The sequence below is a fragment of the Schistocerca americana genome, chromosome X (genome assembly GCF_021461395.2).
Source record: "Schistocerca americana isolate TAMUIC-IGC-003095 chromosome X, iqSchAmer2.1, whole genome shotgun sequence".
Classification (NCBI taxonomy): Eukaryota; Metazoa; Arthropoda; class Insecta; order Orthoptera; family Acrididae; genus Schistocerca; species Schistocerca americana.
In genome coordinates, this window is record NC_060130.1 from 438,983,449 (window position 1) to 439,001,904 (window position 18,456).

At 41.0% G+C, this 18,456-nt stretch overlaps 1 protein-coding gene across 5 annotated transcripts in view; it reads right to left on the minus strand.

The window, feature by feature from the left end:
• The window catches only part of LOC124555813 (histone-lysine N-methyltransferase EHMT2), a 280,266-nt gene that overhangs the window by 124,753 nt on the left and 137,057 nt on the right, over positions 1-18,456 (minus strand). The window lies entirely within an intron of this gene.

The window sequence follows — 18,456 nt, forward strand, 5'->3', positions numbered from 1 at the left end:
GCTTGGCAATGCAGTTGACCACAGGGACCTCTTACATCCAACTGGATGGCTGTAACTCTTCATTGGGAAGACAGCATCAGGAAGGCTCTTTGTGAACTTAGGTGCAGGCCTCCAAGGACAGGGATACAGCTACCCGTGTGTTCACACTCATTGTCATCACCTCCAATTACCCCAAGGCACCTCTTCCAAGATGATACCCGGTCAGCTCTACAATGTCAAGTTGCATGACATCACTGCATGTTAGTATAATAGTGATATAATCAAGGGTATTGCGCAGTTCCATTACTGTAATGTAATCTGCAAAGCATTTCATTTTCAAAAGCTTGGCTGCATGTAACACTGTTTCTATACCACTATTTCAGTAGGTTTTCTCTTGATGAATTTCAGACATCTGGAAATTTTTTTTGAGAGGTCCCTTTGGATGTGTAATAGGTAAGTTACTTCAGATTTATCTTTTTCCCCATTTAATTTCTGTGAATAAATTTTGGGGCACTGCATGTGCCCTGTAACAGCATATTGTTCTACTTTTGAAGAGAATTGGTATGAAGGGTGATGTGATAACCATGGGTTTTGCTGTAGGGTAATTTAACTATTCCTCCTCAGGGGACACCGCCTTACAGTAGCACTGACTGTGTGGGCAAGGAGGTGTGTGTGTTCTGGATCCTGAGGGCTGTGCCAGCGGTGGCTTAGCTACCAGCAGGGTCACCCATGCCGGATTGGTCGAGGTGGTGGAGCCAGACGAAGTGTGTCCCACAACAGCCTACTGGTCCTTTTCACCTATTCCAAGCCTGTCCTTACCCTGTCCTTTTCCTGTACCATCTCAAATCATAATAATGGGTAAGGGGGGACGCTTAGGCGTAAGGAAGCCAGCTGCCCTAGGGGGATACCCTTAAAAGAAAATCGGGCAAGTCTGGAAGCTCTTAGGTGGCAGCCCCACCACCAGACTAGGGAGCTGTGGGACAATCACTGGCACTCCCAAAAACAAATGATTAAAGAAACAGCAGAAAAGAACAGCCGAACACACTCAAATATGATGACCTTTGGCATGAAAAGGACAATGGAAATAGGTTTCTGGAGTATTAGAACATTGAGAGAAGTCAGCAGACTGAAACAGGTTACAAAGGAGATAACAAGTTACAGGTTGGACATTTCAGACTTAGTGAGGTGAGATGGCTAGATTTGGAGAAATCCAAACACAAGATGGATACACCTTTTTATACTCTGGACCTGCTGGAGAGAATGCAGAGCACAAAAATGGAGTTGGACTTTTATTAACCAAAGGACCGAAAAAGAGTCTTATGGAATGGAAATCGGTTTCAGAAAGACTACTGACAGCACGTTTTAAGACAAACATTCGAAATGTTACAGTCATCTAATGCTATGCTCATACAGAAACCTCAGATACTGAACAGAATGAGAATTTCAACTCTCATTAAGTTACGCCATTAAAAGTACTAGTAAGATAGACATTTTTATTATTATGGGAGACCTAAATGCAAAAGTTGGAAAGAGTACTGATGGCCTAGAGCATGTAAAGGGAGTCCATGGTATCAGAGAAATGAATGAAAATGGGGATATGTTTTCAAATTTCTGTGCCAGTCACGATTTGTTGATTGGAGGTACATTACTCCCACACAAGAATTGCCATAAGGTTACATGGGTATCCCTTATCACTGAATGGAAAACCAAATTGACCATACAGTGCTAAGCAAAAAATTCAGAAGGTCGCTGATGAACGTGATAAATAAATGTGGGGCTGATGTTGGCAGTGATCACCACCATATTGTTGCAAATTTTAGACTAAAAATCATGGCTACAAATAGAAAGTTCGAACAATGGAACAAAAAATATGATGTGGGAAAACAGAATAACAGCAAAATAAGAAGCTTTCTGTATTGAGCTAAGGAACCACTATGAGGCACTCCAAGAAGCACAGGAAAATGATAAAAATATTGTTGATGATACATGGACTCAGATTAAGGATGTCTATTGCAATGTGAGCAAACAGGTCCTTGGCTTTAAAAACCATCTGAAAAAAGATTGGATGTCTGAGTGTACATGGAATTTGATCAGCTGTAGGAAGGAGATTAAGGCCAAATTAAATATGAGTAAAACAAGACAGCAGAAAACTTGAATGCAAGCTGAGTATGCAGCTACTGACTCTCAAATAAAGAGGAGTGTGAGGAATGATAAGAGAAAGTGGATGGATGAGCAAGCTCTCAGAGCAGAGACAGCTGCAGCAAGGGGTGATGCAAAAGAACTGTACCGCATCACTAGACTGTAGTCCAAAAAAAAGGTTACAACGAGAATAGACCTGTGAAAAGCAAAGAGGGTTGACTGTTGATGACAGAAGATGACCAGCTTAGAAGCTGGAGACAACATTTTTCTGAAGTCTTAAACAGAGAGCACCTGAAGAGAGGTAGAGGCGATGGAATTTTCCAGATGCCAGTGACAGAATCAATGTAAACACTTCAACTAAGACTGAAATTAAAATAGCTCTCAAACAGATAAAGAACAGGAAGGCTCCAGGAATGGATAATATTGCATCTGAGGTTCTAAACGCAGACATTTTGCAGGACTTAAAATAAATGTTCAGAAAACTAAGGAAATGAGAATGTGATCTGAAAAATTAGTGAAGCCAACAGTGTATGGAAAGGAATTGGAACAAGTAGACTCCTTTGTATATCTAGGAAGTACTGTCTGTAAAGATGGAGGGGCCAAGGAGGATGTAAAGAGTCGGATACGGAAGGCAAATGGAGCCTTTGTACAACTGTACCCCGCCTGGCGTAATAAGAACATCTTGAGATGAACCAAGCTGCACTTGTTCAATAGCAACATAAAGTCAGTCAGTCCTGTATAGTTACAAAACATGGAAGGTAACAAACATGATTGTAAACCAGCTGCAAGTCTTCATAAACTGGTGTCTTCGGCAAATTATAAATGTGAGGTGGGCAGATGTTATACCAAATGATGAATTGTGGGAGATGACAAACCAGCGACCAATCCGTGAACAAGTACAGGAAAGAAAATGGAGGTGGACTGGTCACACAATACGCAAACAACAAGAAGCTGTTGAAAAGGCAGCACTGGATTGGATCCCACAAGGAACACGTAGACAGGGCCACCTGAAAAAGACAGGGAAAAGAACGGTGGAAGATGAAGCTCTGGAAGCTGGTAAAACATGGAGTGAAGTGAAATGTTTGGCTGCAAACAGAACCAGATGGAAGGTCTTTACTGCTGCCCTATGATCCAACAGGAACAATAGGAAGTAAGTCAAGTCAATTTAACTACAGGGTGTGGCAGGGTAGTACCACTAACTTCGAAGGTTAAAAACAACTTGGTAAAACAAAATTCTATTATGAAATCAGTATGATATGATTGGAAGTTAATTTAATGAGGTTTTCAACTACAGGTCTTGCAAGCAATGTCTGTCATTGATGACACACTGCTACAGCCAGTTTCTGAAGTTCTGAATAACACTGTGAAGCATCTGGTGCACAATGTGGCCTACTTAAAGGTGTACTGTATGCTTCAAGGTTTGTATCCGCTCATAAAAAAATCAATTTCCGGCCAGGAACAACATTTCAAGGCTGGATTAGGTAACAAGTATGCACAGCATGCTGTACTGCAGTGATAAGCTGGTTTTGGGAAAATTATGTCTTGACATCAAAAGCACATTGCTCATTCAACCAAGCCTCAAGTAGCAGCCCAACATATGCAGCCTCCTACGTGAACGTAGGACAAATGAGCGGAAGTGTGAAAGTGGAGTCCTGTGTAGCGCCGGGGTGCTAATGAGATATCATTCAATAACAATCATTTACACTCCTGGAAATTGAAATAAGAACACCGTGAATTCATTGTACCAGGAAGGGGAAACTTTATTGACACATTCCTGGGGTCAGATACATCACATGATCACACTGACAGAACCACAGGCACATAGACACAGGCAACAGAGCATGCACAATGTCGGCACTAGTACAGTGTATATCCACCTTTCGTAGCAATGCAGGCTGCTATTCTCCCATGGAGACGATCGTAGAGATGCTGGATGTAGTCCTGTGGAACGGCTTGCCATGCCATTTCCACCTGGCGCCTCAGTTGGACCAGCGTTCGTGCTGGACGTGCAGACCGCGTGAGACGACGCTTCATCCAGTCCCAAACATGCTCAATGGGGGACAGATCTGGAGATCTTGCTGGCCAGGGTAGTTGACTTACACCTTCTAGAGCACGTTGGGTGGCACGGGATACATGCGGACGTGCATTGTCCTGTTGGAACAGCAAGTTCCCTTGCCGGTCTAGGAATGGTAGAACGATGGGTTCGATGACGGTTTGGATGTACCGTGCACTATTCAGTGTCCCCTCGACGATCACCAGTGGTGTACGGCCAGTGTAGGAGATCGCTCCCCACACCATGATGCCGGGTGTTGGCCCTGTGTGCCTCGGTCGTATGCAGTCCTGATTGTGGCGCTCACCTGCACGGCGCCAAACACGCATACAACCATCATTGGCACCAAGGCAGAAGCGACTCTCATCGCTGAAGACGACACGTCTCCATTCGTCCCTCCATTCACCCCTGTCGCGACACCACTGGAGGCGGGCTGCACGATGTTGGGGCGTGAGCGGAAGACGGCCTAACGGTGTGCGGGACCGTAGCCCAGCTTCATGGAGACGGTTGCGAATGGTCCTCGCCGATACCCCAGGAGCAACAGTGTCCCTAATTTTCTGGGAAGTGGCGGTGCGGTCCCCTACGGCACTGCGTAGGATCCTACGGTCTTGGCGTGCATCCGTGCGTCGCTGCGGTCCGGTCCCAGGTCGACGGGCACGTGCACCTTCCGCCGACCACTGGCGACAACATCGATGTACTGTGGAGACCTCACGCCCCACGTGTTGAGCAATTCGGCGGTACGTCCACCCGGCCTCCCGCATGCCCACTATACGCCCTCGCTCAAAGTCCATCAACTGCACATACGGTTCACGTCCACGCTGTCGCGGCATGCTACCAGTGTTAAAGACTGCGATGGAGCTCCGTATGCCACGGCAAACTGGCTGACACTGACGGCGGCGGTGCACAAATGCTGCGCAGCTAGCGCCATTCGACGGCCAACACCGCGGTTCCTGGTGTGTCCGCTGTGCCGTGCGTGTGATCATTGCTTGTACAGCCCTCTCGCAGTGTCCGGAGCAAGTATGGTGGGTCTGACACACCGGTGTCAATGTGTTCTTTTTTCCATTTCCAGGAGTGTATTTGCAAGAATTTTACATTCACTCTGCCTTCTTCCCAGCACTACCTAGGAGCAGCTGTGATCAGTCCGTATTGTACGAAGGCGCGAAGTAGAACATCAGCACCTGGCAAGGACTTCATAGGTGCAGGCGCTGGTGTTGTCGGGGGTCGGCGCTGCGGCCTTGCCACAGGACGGTCCAGTGGTGGTGCACTGCTACAGCCTGGTGTGGCTGTGAAAATCTGTCTGATCCTCTGTGCTCTCATTGAACAAAGCTGCACTTAGGCTCAGCACTATCTGCATGCCCTGTTGTTAGTTGGTGTGTATGAAGGACATGAAGGACAGTGCAACAGGTGGTCCTAGCATACAGCTGGTAAGGTGGTACTCGTACTGCTAAAGAGTGGTGATACAGGTGCCCTGCCCCCTAGTTAAACAGCTCACAGGTGGGCAGATCAGTCCCTCATTCATGGAAGATTGATCTGGCCCTCATCTCCAGCCAGTCACTGTAACTCACAAAGTTGAAGTTCCCTTCACAGCCAGATGGCTGCAGACTCGTAGCAGTGTACTCCAAGGTAGCAGTGGCTGTAGATACTTCATTTGATTTACCAGGGTATCCTGCAACTAATAGAGCTGACCTTCCTTTGGTATCCAGGACTCAGATGAAATGGCTTAACTCAGAATGAATGGAAGGAATGCAACTGTTTTATAGCAGTTAATGACATGATTCTCCCCACTCAGGTGACCACATGTGCTCCCCTTTTCTGAATCTGTCAGAGCTCGTGGTTGGCCTAATGTTTAACTTCACGGCTTCAGATCATTCCTTTAAGCAAAGTTTGCAACATGAAAGGCAATTTGTGTCATCCCTAGGTAAAGTTACTACATGTAGCCTCTTTAGAGAAGAGTGTTGTGTCTACTCGGCACTGTTGTCTAAGTGTTGGGTCAGGTGTTTTCTGGCATTCTCTCTCATACTCTATAAGGTAATAAGCTCCCTGTCTGTTTGTACTTTGGCATCACCGGTGTTGACACTGGTTACACCACTCTTGCATGCCCTGTGGACATCCCAGCTGGTTCTAACAAAATTTTATTCCCACATTTAATTACTAATCTTCTGTGCAACATATGTTGTCAACCATCAGTGGCCCTAATGGGAACTTCCACTATTACTGTGTCGTTAGAGCCAATCCCCACTCTCCCAACACCTCCCACCTCTACACAACGTAATTTTGAAAGTAGGGATATTTCCCTGCCCCACCCAATATTAAATGTACCTATTACCTCAACTGCATGGAATGTGGCAGAGTCTAAGCAGCCTTGAATATGCCTAAAACAACTGGGATGCAGCTGATGTCTGTTTTGTCACAACAACCATCCAACAATTTGGCACATAACACACCTTGATAGGAAGGAAGGAAGGAAGGAAGTAAGTTCAAATTTTAACATCCCATCATTGATGAGAGCATACACTTGGATAGTGCTGTGCATTTTTAAGGCATCATATCATTAGCTTAACTGATTAAGGGAAACCATGGAAAACTTAAATCTGGATAACCAGATAGTGATCTGAACAGCCCTTTCCCAAATGTGAGCTTATTATCTCCGCCAACTCACTCACTGGATCTTCCTGATGCAGGTTCTATATGTGGGTATCAATAGTCAGAAATGAATACTTCAGGCAATACAAGGTCTTGAATGAGCAGTATGTGTAAGGAGCATGCTTACGTATTGTAACAAGTAAATGCCTGCCACATTGATGCTGGTGGCACTACTTCAGGAAAAAGGAGTACAGTCATTTAAAGTGCCCTGTGAATAATTCATCATGTGAAACTTGAATTTCTCCCAGGATATCACATGTTCAAACAACTTATGGGAATGTAACCAGGATAATGTTATTAAGGAAGCAGTTGAGATTAAACTAGCAAGTGATCTTATAAACAGAGATGGTGGTTTTTGCTTGAATTCTGTCTGTAATCCTGTTCTCTTCCTAGTCAAACGACAAATGACGGAGGGACAGAGTTAATGCTATCTTACCCGTTGGTAATTAATATCCACTTTCACTACTGATAACTTCTGACACTGAGCATTGGTTGTGTGGTGGCACTAGTGTTTCTGGTGTGTGTGTGTGTGTGTGTGTGTGTGTGTGTGTGTGTGTTTTTTGGTGTTGGGGGGAAGGGGGAAGGGGGGGGGGGGGGGTTTGTCTTTCAGCATGACCTGATGACCTGCATACCAAGGCTTTGAATTATCTTGCACTACACTCTCTCTTGTTGCAGTTTTGCCTTGAGAATGACAGAGTGTGCACCTGTCGAAATATCAGCAGTTGTTGAAGACATCACCCACCTGCATTCCCTTACTTCAGTTGAACAGACTTAATCATGTTTACAGGACATGCAGATACGCATTTAATGTATAGTGCCACAGGATGTAGTGTCCAAAAACCAAATGAAGGTACTGTGGCGAGGCAAGTTGGGATAATTTTACTTCCCCTCTTGTTTTGCCATCTGCCTCCTTAAATTCGTTTTTTTTTTTTTTTTAATTTTAACTGATTACCATTAACATATGAGAGTATAATGTGCATTTTCATAAGAGACAAAGGTTGGCCCTTAGCCTTAAAAAATATAACACCAGGTCTAATTTTGTTCTTAGTTTTATGTATGTAATTGATTTTCTAATTTATTTCGACTATTCCTAGTTAGTATCTTTTGTTATAGGGTGAAATCAGTTACTGTTTCGTAACTTAAATTCTGTTGCTGACATATAAACAAATATAAATTCTGTACTAGTTATAAACATTTTGAAGGACGACTAATAGTATTCTTAAAGTATTTATTTGGCTCTATTCGTAAACATATTAGCAAAGCCAGACATTAATTAATTCCAAAGTAATTTCCAGTTTCGTCAAAAGTATTGTCTGCGTAACTATATATGTTAATTTCATCATTCAAACAAATAATTCGGCCTAAACCTTGTAGTAGAAAAAGTGATAAAAGGAATTAATTTTTCAATGTATTCAGTTAATTTAATGAGTTAAGTTTTAATTGTATTTCTGCAAATTAAACTTCGCACACTGTGTAGTTTCAGCAACTATTATTGTGAGGATATATGAGGGCCCAATTTTTGGTCGCAAGACAGTCAGTCCACAGCCTAGTTTCAGACAAGGAATCTGTGTTGGTTAGAACAACAACAATGCATCAACTTAACAGCGAAATAAGTGTTACACCAATAGGTCGTGTGTTAAAACAATTACAGTGTCTGCTCAGTAGTACCTTTCTACTATTCAAGAACTGTGAACTTTGTGGTTAGGTTTTTACTGCTCATAAATGTTCAATAGTAAACTATTGTAGCAGTATGTGGAGGTTTGTCTTGAAACTATTAATGAGGTTTATCAAAAGTTAAACAATAGTGCATCGGCCTTATTAAATGTGTATATGGGGGGGTTGTGAAAAGTGAAAGTAAACAGACTGTGAAACGCAACTGTGCATATGTCTGCTACATCATTTACGGTAGACAGTAGTTGCACTTCCACCCCCTATTTTTTCAGCCAGTACGTCGACACGGAGGAACAACTAGTGAAGAATTAAAGCAGGCGAGCCATCACAGTATACAGGGTGGTCCATTGATCGTGACTGGGCAAAATATCTCATGAAATAAGCGTCAAACGAAAAAACTACAAAGAACGAAACTTGTCTAGCTTGAAGGGGAGAAACCAGATGGTGCTATAGTTGCCCCGTTAGATGGCACTGCCATAGGTCAAACAGATATCAACTGCGTTTTTTTAAATAGGAACCCCATTTTTTATTACATATTCGTGTAGTACGTAAAGAAATATGAATGTTTTAGTTGGACTACTTTTTTCACTTTGTGATAGATGGCAGTGTAATAGTCACAAACATATGGCTTATAATTTTAGACAAACAGTTGGTAACAGGTAGGTTTTTAAATGAAAATACAGAATGTAGGTACGTTTGAACATTTTATTTCGGTTGTTCCAATGTGATACATGTACCTTTGTGAACTTATCATTTCTGATAACGCATGCTGTTACAGCTTGACTACCTGTACATACCACATAATTCCAATAAATGCTCAAAATGACGTCCGTCGACCTCAATGGATTTGGCAATACGTGTAACGACATTCCTCTCAACGGCGAGTAGTTCGCCTTCCGTAATGTTCGCACATGCATTGACAATGCGCTGACGCATGTTGTCAGGCGTTGTCGGTGGATCATGATAGCAAATATCCTTCAACTTTCCCCACAGAAAGAAATCCGGGGACGTGCGGGCCATGGTATGGTGCTTTGACAACCAATCCACCTATCATGAAATATGCTATTCAATACCGCTTCAACCGCACGCAAGGTATGTGCCGGACATCCATCATTTTGGAAGTACATCGCCATTCTGTCATGCAGTGAAAAATTTTGTAGTAACATCGGTAGAACACTACGTAGGAAATCAGCATACATTGCACCATTTAGATTGCCATCGATAAAATGTGGGCCAATTATCCTTCCTCCCGTAGTGCCGCACCATACATTAACCCGCTAAGGTCGCTGATGTTCCACTTGTTGCAGCCATTGTGGCTTTTCCATTGCCCAATAGTGCATATTATGCCGGTTTACGTTACCGCTGTTGGTGAATGACGCTTCATCGCTAAATAGAACGTGTGCAAAAAATCTGTAACCGTCCTATAATTTCTCTTGTGCCCAGTGGCAGAACTGTACACGACATTCAAAGTCATCACCATGTAATTCCTGGTGCACAGAAATATGGTACGGGTGCAATCAATGTTGATACAGCATTCTCAACACCGACGTTTTTGAGATTCCGGATTCTCGCGCAATTTGTCTGCTACTGATGTGCGGATTAGCCGCTACAGCAGCTAAAACACCTACTTGGGCATCATCATTTGTTGCAGGTCGTGGTTGACGTTTCACATGTGGCTGAACACTTCCTGTTTCCTTAAATAACGTAACTATCTGGTGAATGGTCCAGATACTTGGATGATGTCGTCCAGGATACCGAGCAGCATACTAATCATTGGGCATTTTGATCACAATAGCCACACATCAACATGATATCGACCTTTCCCACGATTGGTAAACAGTCCATTTTAATACGGGTAATTTATCACAAAGCAAATACCGTCCGCACTGGCGGAATGTTACATGATACCACATACTTATACGTTTGTGACTATTACAGCGCCATCTATCACAAAGCGAAAAAAGTGGTCCAACTAAAACATTCATATTTGTTTACGTACTACACGAATACGTAATAAAAAATGGGGGTTCCTATTTTAAAAAACGCAGTTGATATCCGTTTGACCTATGGCAATGCCATCTAATGGGCCAACCATAGCGCCATCTGGTTTCCCCCTTCAAGCTGGACGAGTTTTGTTCTTTGTAGTTTTTTCGGTTGATGCTTATTTCATGAGATATTTGGCCCGGTCACTATCAATGGACCACCCTGTATATTAAAGTTTCACAACAGGTTTCATCCTAATTGGAATCAATGTATAACTGTGATAGAAACTTATGAGAGGTTGGGTTGTTCAAGCCGTAGAAAGCTGGCCAAAGCTCACGACAAAGAATTGTTTACAAAGTAGGATTTGAAGAGATGGTATTGGATTGTATGGGAGAAAACTCATCTAATAAGCACTCATCAGCTTGCCCATGAAATGCACCATTAGTGGAACACAGTGTGGAAAGTACTGGTAGTACAGCCATTACATGCCCACCATAAAAAATAGTGTTTGAAAACAATATAGCCAAATGATATTGAATCCACAGTTCTGTTCTGCCAATGAATTATCTAGGGCAGTATCATAGGGCTTAAGTTCCTACAGTTGGTACTGTTCATGGATGAGGCCTCTTTCAGCTGTGAAGATGTTTTGAACTGCTGCAACAGGTATATGTCTGGTGTAGTGAAATTCCATATACCATTCCCGTATCAAATCACCAATTATGTAGTCATTTCTTACTATTAAACCTCAAACTACTCACTTTAGTATTCTCTGACCAGTTGTCACTTAAGGACACCTCGAGTTTAAAGTAATAGGAATCTGATGATCCTGACTATTTCTAGCTCATGAACCTCAGGTAAACAAACACTATACACAACCAACAATGGCCAAATTCATTGTGGAGCTCACCTTTAGTTATGAAAAAGAGGGTGTACACAGCACATCAAATGCTATGGATGTGGCAAGCATTCAACTTGAGGACTTTCAGTACAGGAAGAAATTATTGACTTTTCTGTGTCAACAAAATGTATATCACACACATAAAAGAAAATGTGTATTGACCTCTAAAGATAACCCTGTTGATCTGCCAAACACAATACAGGGAGAAACAAAAAACTTATTGATAGAATGTTGTTTTAGTATGCAACAATGCCAATACTGAGTAGGAGGCAGTGATTTTGGTTGTACCCTTAACCATTGCCTTCAGATTAAGTTTAGGCAAGGTACCTGCAGTGGGTATGCTGGGCACATCTTCCAGCTAGGCCAGCGATTGCACTGTATGACTTGAAATGTATTGTCTCTGGCGAGCCGCTTTAAAGTCCTACCAAGTTCACCAAGCTATCTCTTGTTGTCTGTCTACTAGACTACTGATCATGTGCCACAACCGAAACAGTGTAACAACCCAGCATAAGTATTTTGAACTACACTTTCAATAATTTCTCTTCTTATTACAGACCTCAATGTGGGTGCATTTCTAATTTTTGGTTGTTCTACGATCCAGTTTGTAACTCTTCTTGCTGGATGAACTGACTCCAGCTCCAGCATCTCATACTATTAGGATTTTACAGCTTCAGCTCTCTACATCTGCAACTTTACTGCTCTGCACAAGTCATCAGACTGCTAGAAAAGTTGTTATCTCTAATAAGACCACAACTGAAAACTGGTTGTTCAGCTTAAAATAGATATAGAAAACACCATATCAATGAGAACAGTATGGTGGAACTGGCATACACAGAACATTCAGAGTAGTGTTTCTATTAGCAAAATCCTTGCAAAACAGGTGTACGCAAAACAGAGTTCATTGCTGCTAAAATCTCGACAAGTAATGAAAAGAAACGTAAGGTGGTCCAAAGAATCTATTTTTTACATTGATTCCTACCATATGATATTCTTAAGTATCGATAACATGAAAGGAAACAGTAATCCATATTGCCTTCTTTCGGCTTTGCAGTATACTAGAAGTACTAATATTAAGTGATAATCATGGAAGAGGCTGTGCTCAAATACCGCAAGACAAACTAGGGCCCTCATACGAGGTAAAAAGCATAGTAAAACCTGGTGCCCCACTAAAAGGGGTGATAAAAAACGCAGAAAATTTGACAAGAAGCTTCAGTACACGTGACACTTTGATTGTAATAGGGGGTTCTAACGACATAGACAAACCTCTCGATCTAATGTTGAAACATGTGGTAGAACCATAGGAACCAATACTCGCTCTAAGCTACAAAATGAATATCATTATCCATCCTATACCCACGAGATATGATGTTCAAAATTTAAATAGTAAAATTAATACTGCAAACCTCCACCTGATACAGGCTCTGAATTTAGCTAAACATGCATACAAAAAAAGAATTGCTGTGAACTTTGAAATGGAGAGACTAGCCACAAACCACTTCACAACACATGGCTTACACCTAAACAAATGTGGCAAGGAGATTATCTGCAATAGACTGGCCTTCCTGACAACTATGGGGGACAATAAGAAACCAAAAGTCAGAAACCATAAACAGACGCTAATAAGCAATTGGATAAAGACAAACAAGATGGGAAATAGGAAGAGTAATAGTGGCCATAGTGTGCAAACTACATTAGACAAATGGGTCACAAAGTCACAGAGTCGAAACACAAACCCCCTGACCCCTCAAAAAGGTCAGGAACCTGAAAGGATCACTAATGTGATGGTGAACATTATCGAGACATCCCTCCAAAACGTCAATGTGATGCCTCAGCAGTGCGAAGTGCAAGTGGATACTTTTCCGGCCCACCTGGAAGATGAGTCGGCTGCCAAGGACGACCAACAGAACCAGCACAAATGCTCGGAAGTCAACATACCTGGAATACAGCACAATTTAAGCTAAAGGTCAGTGACACAGTAAATATGAGTTCGAGCTCCCTGAGTAAACCCCACTCAGACCTGAAAATCTATTATCATAATGTTCAATCCTTGAGCAACAAAACTGATGACTTAAGCATTTTGCTGACCAGTGAACTCAGTGATATCTCAGTAGTATGCCTAGCAGAGCACTGGCTCTGCACTGATGTAGTTAAGTTAATCTCACTACCAAACTTCAAATTGTGCGAACACTACTCCAGATCAAATGATGGACATGGTGGGGTTGCCATCTTCATCAAACAACACATTGAATATAGCCCACTTCCTAACCTAAAGGAAATAGGAACAGACAAGATCTTTGAATGTGCAGCCATAAAGCTTACAGATCTAAATCTAATTGTAGCTACAATTTACCATCCCCCCTCCAGTAGTATTAATGATTTTCTGTTACAAATGGACTTGTTTCTATCCAAAATAAGTCAGTGGAAACAGGATGTGATTATATGTGGTGACTTTAATATAGACTTTCTCACCCACAACAGAAACAGAGAACATTGATTAACATTGCAAAAACTTATAATCTGCATGGTCTTGTAAACGAGCCCACTAGAATAACACCAACATCCAAGACAGCTCTAGATCAAATTTTTGCAAATAGAAATAAACTTAACCCAACTCTAGAAGTATACAATGCAGGATTCAGCGAACACCAAGCTGTCATTCTAAAAGTTGATGTTAGCAAAGATACCTCAAACCCAGTCCCACCTAAAACTTTACAAAGGTTTTTCACCCAAGAGAACTTGAACAAGCTAAATGCCCTGAAAGGTGGACAGAGATGTACACAGCCAATGATGTCAACATGAAATTCGACATATTTCTTGACAAAATGATCCACCACTTTGAAGAGGCCTTTCCACAAAAACCAGTAAAAATAAATAAATAAATAAATAAATAAATAAATAAATAAAAATAATAATAATAATAATAATAATAATAGACCCCGTGGAGTCCCGGGAAAAGAACAGGCCTCTGGTATGTTCTGCCAGTCGTAAAAGGCGACGAAAAGAACAAACCACTAATAGGGCTAACCCCCCTTTTAGTGTGATTAGTTGGTTCAGGACAGAACTAAAGAAGCCTCGGACAAGCGCCATCATGGTCGGGGACGACGCTTGAACCCTATGCCTGCCCACAATGGTAACGACACTGCTAGCCAACTGGAAAATGATTTAAACCCAAATAGAGGTGTTTTGCAGGAAATGCTTCCTGCGACCACCCTAGAAGGAAAACAAAGACAGAGGATGAGATGGTCAGATGAAGTTAATCGACACCTCATGTTCTGTTATTACCAAGCAACAAACCTAGGAACCAACACAACTGGATACCGATCACAAGTATACACAATATTTATTACCAGATACCCAGAATTAAAATTTTTAACAGAACAACGACTAGCTGATCAGATTCGTGTAATAATCAAAAATAACAGGATACCCCAGTCAGAATTAGAAAACATCAAACAACAAGTACAACAGATACTGGAACAAAATAATGTGCAATCAGAAGAAGAAGAAGAAAATACAGTAATGGACTCAAACATCCCATAGCAAACAAACAAAGAACAACACGCATCAATTAAACAATCAGAGGAAAACGAAATCTTAAGACAGCCACCAGAACAAGCACAAATAGAACACGAAGTGACACACATGTTAGATATAGAAGAAAAATTTCAGCTGACATATATAGAATACAAAAACACAAATACAGACATTTGACCATTCTTGTATAGACCGCCAAATAACACACAAGTCGAAACAACAATAAAAACTATCAACACAATCATACACAACAAAATTAATGAAAACACAGCTATGGAAGAGTTACAACTACTTGTTTATATAGGAGCACTCACTACACTAAATATACACACTAGGCAGAGATCAGAACCAACCAACACACAGAAGACACCCACAAAACCAGCATGGCAACACAGGCTACAGATCAGAATAGAAAAACTGAGAAAAGACATCGGACAGCTAACACAATTTATAAGAAATGAAATGTCAGAAAAAAAAAGAAAATGGTTAGGTAAAATCTCACAACAAGAAGCGATAGAGCAATTAGATGAAAAGAAGCAGAAATTACAAGCATTGGCCAAACGACTTAGAAGATACAAAAAAAGTGAAAATAGAAGGAAACAAAACCAAACATTCAACACAAACCAAAAGAGATTTTACCAGGCAATAGATAACACATTAAAATAGACAATCCACCAAACATAACACACATGGAACACTTCTGGAGCAACATATGGTCAAACCCGGTACAACATAACAGGCATGCACGGTGGATACAAGCAGAAACAGACACATGCAATATGATACCACAAATGCCTGAAGTGATAATTTTGCAACATGAAGTCACCCAAGCAATTAATTCTACTCACAATTGGAAAGCCCCTGATAGCAAATTTCTGGCTAAAGAAGTTCACCTCAACACATTCACATCTAACTAAATTATTTAACAATATAATGGAAGGAAACATTCCACATGGGAAAAATTATATATAAAAACAAAGATGAGGTGACTTACCGAACAAAAGCGCTGGCAGGTCGATAGACACACAAACAAACACAAACATACACACAAAATTCAAGCTTTCGCAACAAACTGTTGCCTCATCAGGAAAGAGGGAAGGAGAGGGGAAGACGAAAGGAAGTGGGTTTTAAAGGAGAGGGTAAGGAGTCATTCCAATCCCGGGAGCGGAAAGACTTACCTTAGGGGGAAAGAAGGACAGGTATACACTCGCACACACACACATATCCATCCACACATACAGACACAAGCAGACATATTCTGCTTGTGTCTGTATGTGTGGATGGATATGTGTGTGTGTGCGAGTGTATACCTGTCCTTCTTTCCCCCTAAGGTAAGTCTTTCCGCTCCCGGGATTGGAATGACTCCTTACCCTCTCCTTTAAAACCCACTTCCTTTCGTCTTCCCCTCTCCTTCCCTCTTTCCTGATGAGGCAACAGTTTGTTGCGAAAGCTTGAATTTTGTGTGTATGTTTGTGTTTGTTTGTGTGTCTATCGACCTGCCAGCGCTTTTGTTTGGTAAGTCACCTCATCTTTGTTTTTATATATAAATTATTTAACAGTTACACTGCAGACCCATATACATTCCCTGATATACTTACACATGGAATAACTTATCTGAAACCTAAAGATCGAGCAGACATAGCAAACCCAGCTAAATATTGCCCCATAACATGCCTACCAACAATATACAAAATATTCAGTCATTACACAGATATTAATGACACATACAACACAGAACAAAATTGTAAATGAAGAACAAAAAGGCTGCTGCAAAGGAGCCCGAGGATGTAAAGAGCAACTGATAATAGATGCAGAGGTGACATATCAAGCTAAAACTAAACAAAGGTCGCTACACTACGCATACATTGATTACCAAAAAGCTTTTGATAGTGTACCCCACTTATGGTTACTACAAATATTGGAAATATACAAAGTAGATCCTAAATTGATACAGTTCCTAAACATAGTAATGAAAAATTGGAAAACCACACTTAATATCCAAACAAATTCAAATAATATCACATCACAGCCAATACAGATTAAGCGTGGAATATACCAAGGAGAATCATTAAGTCCTTTCTGGTTCTGTCTTGCTCTGAACCCACTATCCAACATGCTAAATAATACAAATTATGAATACAATTTTACTGGAACATACCCACACAAAATCACACATTTGCTATACATGGATGATCTAAAACTACGGCAGCAACAAATCAACAACTCGACCAACTACTAAAGATAACAGAAGTATTCAGCAATGATATAAATATGACTTTTGGAACAGACAAATGTAAGAAAAATAGCACAGTCAAGGGAAAACACACTAAACAAGAAGATTACAGATTGGATAACCACAGCGACTGCATAGAAGCGATGGAAAACACAGATGCCTATAAATATCTAGGATATAGACAAAAAATAGGAATAGATAATACAAATATTAAAGAAGAACTAAAAGAAAAATATAGACAAAAACTAACAAAAATACTGAAAACAGAATTGACAGCAAGAAACAAGACAAAAGCTATAAATACTTATGCTATACCAATACTGACCTACTCATTTGGAGTAGTGAAATGGAGTAACACAGACCTAGAAGCACTCAATACACTTACACGATCACAATGCCACAAATATAGAATACGTCACATACATTCAGCAACAGAAAGATTCACATTAAGCAGAAAGGAAGGAGCAAGGGGATTCATCGACATAAAAAACCTACATTACGGACAGGTAGACAATTTAAGAAAATTCTTTCTAGAACGAGCAGAAACTAGCAAAATACACAAAGCAATCACTCATATAAATACATCGGCTACACCACTGCAACTTCATAACCACTTCTACAACCCTTTAGATCACATAACCAACAGATACGAAGAAAGTAAATTGGAAAAATAAAACACTACATGGCAAGCACCCGTATCATCTAACACAGCCACACATCGATCAAGACGCATCCAACACATGGCTAAGAAAAGGCAACATATACAGTGAGACGGAAGGATTCATGATTGCAATACAGGATCAAACAATAAACACCAGATATTACAGCAAGGATATTATAAAAGATCCCAATACCACAACCGATAAATGCAGACTTCGCAAACAACAAATAGAAACAGTAGATCACATCACAAGCGGATGTACAATATTAGCAAATACAGAATACCCCAGAAGACATGACAATGTAGCAAAAATAATTCACCAACAACTTGCCATACAATATAAACTAATAAAACAACACGTTCCCACATACAAGTATGCACCACAAAATGTACTGGAGAATGATGAATACAAATTATACTGGAACAGAACCATTATAGCAGATAAAACAACAGCACACAACAAACCTGACATCATACTAACCAATAAAAAGAAGAAATTAACACAACTAATCGAAATATCAATACCCAATACAACAAATATACAAAAGAAAACAGGAGAAAAAATTGAAAAATACATCCAACTGGCTGAGGAAGTCAAGGACATGTGGCATCAGGATAAAGTTGACATTATACCAATTATACTATCAACTACAGGAGTCATACCA